The 8,755-nt window shown below is 44.4% G+C and overlaps 1 protein-coding gene across 2 annotated transcripts in view; it reads right to left on the bottom strand.

The window, feature by feature from the left end:
- Nucleotides 1-6,911, bottom strand: part of GPR19 (G protein-coupled receptor 19) — a 45,542-nt gene extending 38,631 nt beyond the window's left edge. Inside the window, exons 1-2 of one of the 2 annotated variants that reach the window (XM_006164790.3) lie at nt 6,425-6,911; nt 6,035-6,087 (exon numbers count right to left, since the gene is read on the bottom strand). The gene's annotated coding sequence lies outside the window, so the exon portion shown is untranslated. The remainder of the gene's footprint in view (nt 1-6,034; nt 6,088-6,424) is intronic. The other variant, XM_006164791.3, reaches the window with a different exon arrangement.
- Between the last annotated feature and the right edge of the window lie 1,844 nt (nt 6,912-8,755).

The following is an 8,755-nucleotide window of genomic DNA, read 5'->3' as shown; positions in this document are numbered from 1 at the left end:
CCAATTATCTTTTTGTTTTTTTTGAGAGGTTTTTGCTATAGGGCACGTGCGGTCACCAGACAGAGAGACAGAGAGACAGAAAGTGAGAAATCACCCCCCAGGAGGGATGGCCACGACGCCACCCCTCCCCTCTCGGGATCTTGGGCATGCACGCATACGTGCCCGGCATGAGTTTAAGCCACCGGGTTTGGGACACAAACTGCGGTCGACTACATGGGAATCCAGCAACACAGTCATTACGCTAACTGCTGGTCCCATCATCCAATTATCTTTATACCTCTAGAATCTGAACAAACAAAGTAGGTGCTCAACAATAGCGTTGAGCACACTAAACAAATATGACTTTGAGGATTAACCTAAAGCAACTTAATTTTTATTTTCTGCTATCCCTTTGAAAACACTGTGGGGTGGTGGAGTCTTCTCCTATCCCTGAATTAAAGCTCAGGTGGTTGCATTACTTCTCCTCGTTACTTTTAGTTAAGAGATGCTAATCAGTAAAATATCCAGTCCTGCATTAATAGTCAAGATTTGACATCTGATTTACAGTTAGACTTCTCTCCTTCCTCCCAAGTTTGTGCCAGCTAGAGAGAAACTTACATTTAGGGAAGGCATCTGGCCACTTCTCTATTTCCCTGAGTTTTGTCTAACCCTCAGAGCTTGCCATCCCAATTTCAGACCCCTCCAGGGTTAGAGAGTAGGATGACTAATACCTCTTGCTTGCTGGTACTATCATGAATTCCACTTTCTCTAAACCTCAATGTATTAAAAGTTGGCGCCTTCGCTCATAGACACTTTTGTGGGTTTAGGAGACAAATCTCTATGTCTAAGAACCTGTCAACTGCGGTCCCTTTGACAAGCTAGCCATTTATGCTAACTGCAGAAAGATCTTCAGTGTTCCCTGCTGAAGCCTTCGGGTGGTCTTGGTCAGATCCAGTGATGACTCCCTGCTGGTTGTCTTCTTTTCTGAACAATACACGGCTGCTTTGCAGGAAATACACGTACTTTCTTTGCCCTGACAAACTCTGGAAAAACAAGCTCATTCCAGCAAAGTAGCAACCTGTCTGTCTAAAAAACTTTTCAGGTGGGGGAGCCAGCAGGTGGCACCTGAGTCAGGTGGCAAAGTACATAAAACACGGGGCTCTGGCATGGCTAACCACGGTTTGAGTCCTGGACCTGGCAGCTTGAAACTCAAGTCAGGTGCATGTGAATGCATGCCCAAAATCCCAAGAGTGAAATGGAGATGGGACTGTGGTGTGGCCATCCTCCCTCAGGGGTGATTTCTCACTTTCTCCAACTCTCCAGCGAGCACAGGTACCCTATAGTAAAAATCTCTTTTAAAAAAAAGGGGAGGGGGACCAGCAGTTAGCGTAATGGCTATGTCACTGGACTCCCATGTAGTCGACCGCAGTTTGCGTCCTGGTCCTGGTGGCTTAAAACTCACGCCAGGTGCATGTGTGTGCGTCCCAATATCCCGAGAGAAGAACGGAGAAGGGATTGCAGCGTGGCCATCCCCCCAGGGGATGATTTCGCGCTTTCTGTCTGTCTTTCTCTATCTGTCTAGTGAGCGCACGCACCCTATAGCAAAATCCTCTCCAAAAAAAAAGGTGGGGAGGGAGGGAGCAGCAGGTGGTATGGTGGCTGAGGTGTTCAACTTCCCACATGGCTGACTGTGGTTCAAGTCCCAGATCTGGCAGATTGCTTTCTCACTTTCTTTTTCTCTCTGTCTCTGTCTGAACTCAAGTGAAAAATAAATAAATACATAAATCTTAAAAAAAAAAAAAGAAGGGCCAGCAGGTTGGGTGGTGATTAAAGGTGCTGGACTCCCACATGGCTGACTGCAGTTCAAGCCCTGAACCTGGTGTCTTGCTTCCTCACTTTACCTAATTCTCTCTCTCTGTCTGATCAAACTGGAAAACAATAATAATAATAATAATAAACTAAGTTAAATAAAATAATTCTTTAAAAAAAGAAAATAAAAAGAAAACAAACACAAAAACTTTTTAGGTGGAAAATAGACATTAGTGCACAGTATGCACCTAAACTCCAGCAAGCTCTCCACATGGTCTCATTGGAGGCCCTTTCCCATGGTCTTCAGGTAAAGAGCTAACGTGCCGTCTCTTCCTTCTTAGTGACTGAGATCCTCAGAATACTCCAGTAACTCCATTCAAATATCCTTAAAAACGCATTTCTCAGGGACCAGCAGGTGGCATCATGGTTAATGCGCTGGACACTCCCATAAGGCTAGCCATGGTTCAAGTCCTGGACCTGGTAGCTTGCTTTCTCAATGTCTCTCTGGTCAAATTAAAATAAATGAATGAATAAATTTAAAAAACAAAACCAAAAAAAAACCCGTTTTTCTCAGGCTTCACTTGAAACTCTTTCAGGTCCTCGATAAGATAAGAATTGAAATTGGTCTACTCAGTTTTCACCTTCCTACATTTTGCACAAGCCTTGAAGCAGTCTGTCTCCGGTATCTCTGGTGTTACGATCTCAGACAGCAGTCCTTTTAATTTTTTTTGAGAGGTTTTTGCTATAGGGCGCATGTGCTCACCAGAAAGACAGAAAGAGACAGAGAGACAGAAAGCGAGAAATCGTCCCCAGGGGGGATGGCCACACCACAATCCCTTCCCCTCCATTCTCCTCTCAGGATCTTGGGCACGCATGCACACGCCCCCGGCATGAGTTTAAGCCACCGGGTCCGGGACTCGAATTGCGGTGGACTACATGGGAGTTCAGGGACATAGCCAACTGCTGGTGTCCAGCAGTCCTTTTTAACATACTTTTATAACAGTTTAACTAACATGTTACCACTTGAGGCCTCATCAACCCTGAGAGGTGATGGGAGAAGCTTCATTATCAATGACCTGATGCACATGCATTCCCACTGGCACCTCCCCTACACAGGAAAAGAACCCCCACACACATATACTTCAGTCGGTTCTTGGTGTTCCTCCTCAAGCACTGGAGCAAAGCAAGTTGTAAAAGTTTGCCCCAACCCAACAACATTGATAATGGCCAAAGAGTCACCATGTGGCAAAGCAATTGAGACATTATCACAACATCATTTGTGTTGCCTGTGCTACTGGGACATCAGGAAAGTCATGAGGTTTTTTTTTTTTTTTTTGGGGGGTTTTTGCTTTAGGGCACGTGCGCCCGCCAGACAAGACAGAGAAATAGAAAGTGAGAAATCACCCCCCAGGGGGGATGGCCACACCGCAATCCCTTCTCCATTCTCCTCTCGGGATCTTGGACACGCGCGCACCCCCCCCCAGTGTGAATTTAAGCCACTGGGTCCAGGAGTCGAACTGTAGTCAACTACATGGGAGTCCAGCGACATAGCCATTACACCAGCTGCTGGTCCCATGAATTTTTTAATAGAAAAATACGTCATGATTTTCCCAACACCCCAAGAGATCAAAAGACCAGCTTGAGAGTCTTACATCTCTACATTAAATCCTGTATGTTCCTGACATCTATATTAATGGCTTATCACTGACCTTTCCCAAATCACTGTACTTATGCCATTCTTATCACAGTGGCCTCCCTCTTGAATATAGCTCATTATTCCCTACCCATTTGCCACATCAAGCCCTAGACTTTATTCCTACAGAAATTCTTTATATACATAACCCTCCAGATTAATTAGGCCTTAAACTACAGGTCTAATTTCTTTTCTCCTTCTAGAGGGAACTCTTATTTGCAAAATGGAGAGCTTTAAAATAATACTGATGTTGGGGCTGACAGGTGGCGTGGTGGCTGGGGGCATTGGACCCCTACAGAGTCAAGTGCAGTTCAAGTCCCAGACCTAGTGGCTTGCTTTCTCACTTTTTCTCTGTTTCTTGCTCTGTCCCCTCTCTGGGCAAAATAAAATAAATAATTAAATAAAGCATAAAAATTTTTTTAAAGAATTATTTATTGGGACCAGCAGGTGACATAGTGGCTAAGGTGCTGGAAACTCCCACATGGCCAACCATGGTTCGAGTCCTGGGCCTGGTGGCTTGCTTTCTCGGTTTTCCTCTCTTTCTATCTCTCCCTGTGTCTTTCTCTGCTCAAATTAAGACTAAATTAATAAATTAATTAAATAAAAAAGTAATCATTAAAAAAATACTTAACATTTTCAAAAAAATTATTTATTTATTTTTTAGTTGTTATTATTTTTTAATTTGACCCGAGAGAGACAAAGAGAGAGCAAGGGAAAGTGAGAAAGCAAGCTTCCAGGTCTGGGATTCGAACAGTAGTTGGTCATGTGGGAGTGCAGCACCCTTAACCGCCATGCCACCTGCTGGCCCCGAAATAAAAATAATTCTTAAAAAAAAAATACTGACATCTGGGCTCCAATAATTTTGATTTAATTTTTCTAGGATGAAACCTGAGCATTAGAACTTTTTAAAGCTCTCCAGATGTCTCTACTGCACAGGCAAGGCAGAGAATCTTTCTTAAGGCTCTCTAAATACCGATGGACCTGTGTTCCACAGAGCATCCATAATTTAGTGACTGGGTGGCATGCATAAATGTGGTTGGTGGGAGGCTTAGGGAATAAACTCTCATTTATTGATCACATACTATAAACCTTATTCCAAGTTGTAGAGTCCTAACTCAGGTAACTTTTTCAACAGTATCTCATTCTGTCATCATAATTATATGAGGAAGGCATTGTTTTTTTTCTTTTTTTTGGAGAGGTTTTTTGCTATAGGGTGTGTGCGCTCGCCAGACAGACAGAGAAAGACATAGAGACAGAAAGCGAGAAATCACCCCCCAGGGGGGATGGTCACACTGCAATCCCTTCTCCTCCATTCTCCTCTCAGGGGATCTTGGGCACGCACCGGGTCCAGGACGCGAACCGCGGTTGACTATGTGGGAGTCTAGCGACATAGCCATTACACTAACTGCTGGTTCCTGAGGAAGGCATTGTTATCATTTCTTACAAATAGGGAAAGTAAGGCTCAGATCAGTTATACACAGTGACCAGCAGATCCAGAAGTCAAACCCCAGGTCCGATTCCCAATTCTACACACTTTCTGCGGCATGATATTTAGATGCTGCACCTCTGAGGTTTATTCAATCCCAACCCTAAGACAAGATGCTTGGGCTTCAACTCAGAAATCTTATTCTATTGCATCCATGCATTTTTCCCCCCAACGTTTTCCTACGAATCCCACACATACTGCTCAGCCATCAAAAAATACTTGAAGCAGCCAAAATGTTCTGTAGAGAGACCCTCTGGGTAAGGGACTATGATATCTGGCTCTTCACTGATACTTCAGCCCTGAATCCTTCTCTATCATTGCTAGCATCACTCCTGTGGCGTTCCATGTTTAGTTTTACTTACAGATGGAGCTATACTGCTTAAATACCAGCCATCCCTTTGTTGGGCCTGGTAAAATGATATACTCTATCAGCATTTCTTTACCTTGTACTCCACGCAGAACACAAAGAATCAAAATATACTGGCTAAGCTGCAGAGAATTGCTGCCTATATCAAGATGGGCTCTAATGCCTAATAAACTGTGACGCTAGAAATATGTACATCTAGGGGCCAGCAGGTGGCATGGTGGTTAAGGTCCTGGACTCCTACATGGCCGACCACAGTTCAAGTCCTGAACCTGGTGGTTTGCTTTCTCACTTTCTCCTTCTGATCAAATTAAAAATAAAAATAATAGGGGCCAGGAGGTGGCTTGGTGGTTAAGGGTGCTGGATTCCCACATGGCCAACCACTGTTCAAGTCCCAGACCTGGCGGCTTGCTTTCTCACTTTTCCCCTCTCTCTCTCACACACACTCTGTCCCTCTCTGGTCAAATAAACAAATAAATTTATTAATTAATTAAAAATAATAACATAAAATAATAATTTTTTACAAAAGAAATATGTACTTCTGTGATGTGCCAGTGATACCTCTGAGTAACTTGTTGGCTAATTTCTACCATTTCAGTCCATGAAATCACATTTCATTCTGGCTAAAGGGTGGGGTTGGTGGGAGGCAGTAGGGGCCGGGTACTCCACTGGAAGGAGAACAACTGCAGGTATGCGGTGGTACCTTTAAGATGTCTCAGGGCTAAATCCAATGCTTGCGCAGGTGTCCTATGTATCCTGAGAGAGAAAGAGGTCAGAACGGTCAGATCACTCAAGACGGCTCCCGAATTCCTGACCCCTGCTACCTTGACCATTTTCCCCAAGTCCAACCCTTGCTCAGAACTATGGCTTTTTAAATCCCTCCTGCTTCACTCATTCAAGGACTTCTCAATTTCCAGCTTACCTATCATGTACCAAATGCACATTTCGGCCTTCTGTTTACAAGGATGCACAGATTCACAGATTAAGTAAGATTTCCTGTCAACGGTTCTGTCTTACTAGTGCCGCCTCTTAGGCATGCCCAATGTCTGCCTTCACTGCATGTCCCCATCTCCTGCCCACCCCGCTGTATTACCTTCACACTCCATCCTCTCGTGGTCACCAATTAAAACATAAAATCCTTTGGTCCCTCAGGCTTAGCCTTTCATAACGCTTCCAGTTATTTTGCCAAACACGTTAAAGTCATCATTCCTATTTTAAAATCTTGCTCCGCTCTCCCGCCTCACTCCTCTACTCCCAGATTCGCTGAAACCTCCTCCCACAGAATTCACGGCCAATATAAAAACGGAAAGAAGGGACAACCAAACAAGCTCGTGGAGCTCTGACTGCAACATCTCGAAGCGTGTGTCGTGTGTGCTGGGCTCCATCGGACCAACGTGACGGACCTTTCCCGAGGGCCAAATTTGGCGCCCTATTTCCGGGAAGAAAGGTTTGAAATCTTGGCGCGCAGAAAATGATTGGTCCGGCGCATGCGCAAAAGTCCGCTGAGGGTCCCGCTTCGCCACAGGCGATCTCGCGATAGTTGGGGAAGCTGGCAAGACGTGTTTTCCTTGAGGCTGTAGCGGCTTGGCGCCTTATATATATATTTTTTTCTTTCTTTCTTTCTTTCTTTTTTTTTTTTTTGTGCGGCCCCAATGGGTTAATATTGCAGTCAAATAAAAAAAAAAGAAATGTCAAGTCTCCACGGCAAGAACATATTAGTCTAAAATAGCTAACAGGCTAGCAGCGCTTTCTTGGGGCCGAGGACACCAAGGAATTTCTGCGAGGTCCTGGAAGCCGCACAACTGCCTCTACAGCACAAACGCCAAAGTACACGTCTGTATATATACAGAAAAGGCCGGCCAGTTTATCGCCGGAGCACCCACGGTTCGGTTTTGGTTTTCCACCTTCCACGGTACGAGACCTCCCATTGGCTCCCGCACCAGCCCAACCTGCCGCCTTCGCGCCTGCGCGCCGGTTTGTTTACGAGGTCGGCGCACCCGCTTCCCGCCGCCGCGCGGTCGCTGGCTGCCGAGACGTGTGATTCATTATGAAAGTCGTGTTTCATCTAGGAACACGGACTGGAGGATTAAAACAGGACGGTCTAAGTGCAAACTTGAAACCAGTGAAAGTAAGCACGGCAGTGAGAACCGGTGTCTCCGAAATCGGTGCCCTGCCGGAGCAGTCACGGAAGATGTCCGTAGGGAACCTCGCAGGATGCTAGCACCACCCTAACTGACCATGACTATTGATAGGCAGCACCGGTAAACCAAACCCACAGGTGGCATGTAGCACCTATTTAAAATATGGACTCAAGTATGGCAAAAATGCAAATAAGCCCCAACCAAGGCCGTGTTGCTCGAGCAAACTTCGAGAAATACCTGCGCGTTTAAGACTGACTCTTGAAGCAAAGTCAAAAAGGCAGTAATGCAAATATTGAAACTAAAAAATAAATAAATAAAAAAGAGAGATGACTCTAGAAATATTCGCCAGGAGAAGTACAAACCAAGAAGCAGATTTTTGCAGTGCTTTGAGAGCCTATCAACGGCAGTTTCTTGGAAGATGAGAATACTTATACAATGAGGTCCTATGAAAATATGTGTTCAGATATGATTGGATCTATCTCAAAACAAAAAGAGGCAATTGGGCTGATTTTTTAAAAGTATCTACATAGAAAGATCTCATTTTAATACTCAAGAACAACCTTTAACAGATTCAGCTAAACCTAGATTTTTATCTTAAGGTTAGATAAAAGCTTCGATGTTAATTTGGCAGTTTTATTGGACGCTGTCAGTTACATTTTGAATGGTGAGTTTGAGGAAATTAGTTTGTGGTAAATTTTCTGTAAGAGGGATGGATTTTTTAAGGTAATGTGAAATTAAGTAGAGAAAACAGGGCCATGTGAGCAGATGGAGACAAATTTGGAAGGTTTTGCTGGCTTTCAGTATCAGTCACAAAGATGCCTTTATGTCAGAAAGCTAGTGTCTGGGGACCAGCACGTTGCAGTTGTGGTTAAGGCACTGGATTCCCATACAGTTTAGCACAGTTCAAGTCCTGGACCTGGTGGTTTAAAATTATCATGCCAGGCATGTATGTGCTTGCCCCAAAATCCCAGGAGAATAGAGGAGAAGGGATTGTAGGTGTGACCGTGCCCCCTGGGGGGGGTGTGATTTCTTACTTTCCCTCTCACTGTCTCTCTGTTTCTGGTGAGCCCACATACACGCTATGGCAAAAACCTAAAGGAACTTAACTTCTGCATTTTCTTATTATGTTCATCTGATGGTAAAATCAAGTAAATCTAGCAGTTCGAAGACTTACCTTTAATACAAATTTGTACAAAGGTAAGAAATGACTTTAAAATCCTGCTCTACTACCTAGAGGTACACTGGCCAGGTTGAAGTAATGTGAGGAAAACAGTTATCCAAGG

This window comes from Tupaia chinensis, unplaced genomic scaffold, assembly GCF_000334495.1.
Source record: "Tupaia chinensis unplaced genomic scaffold, TupChi_1.0 Scaffold143728_1, whole genome shotgun sequence".
Taxonomy (NCBI): domain Eukaryota; kingdom Metazoa; phylum Chordata; class Mammalia; order Scandentia; family Tupaiidae; genus Tupaia; species Tupaia belangeri.
The sequence above is the reverse complement of the archived record's forward strand: the minus strand, read 5'-3'. Positions and strand labels throughout refer to the sequence as shown.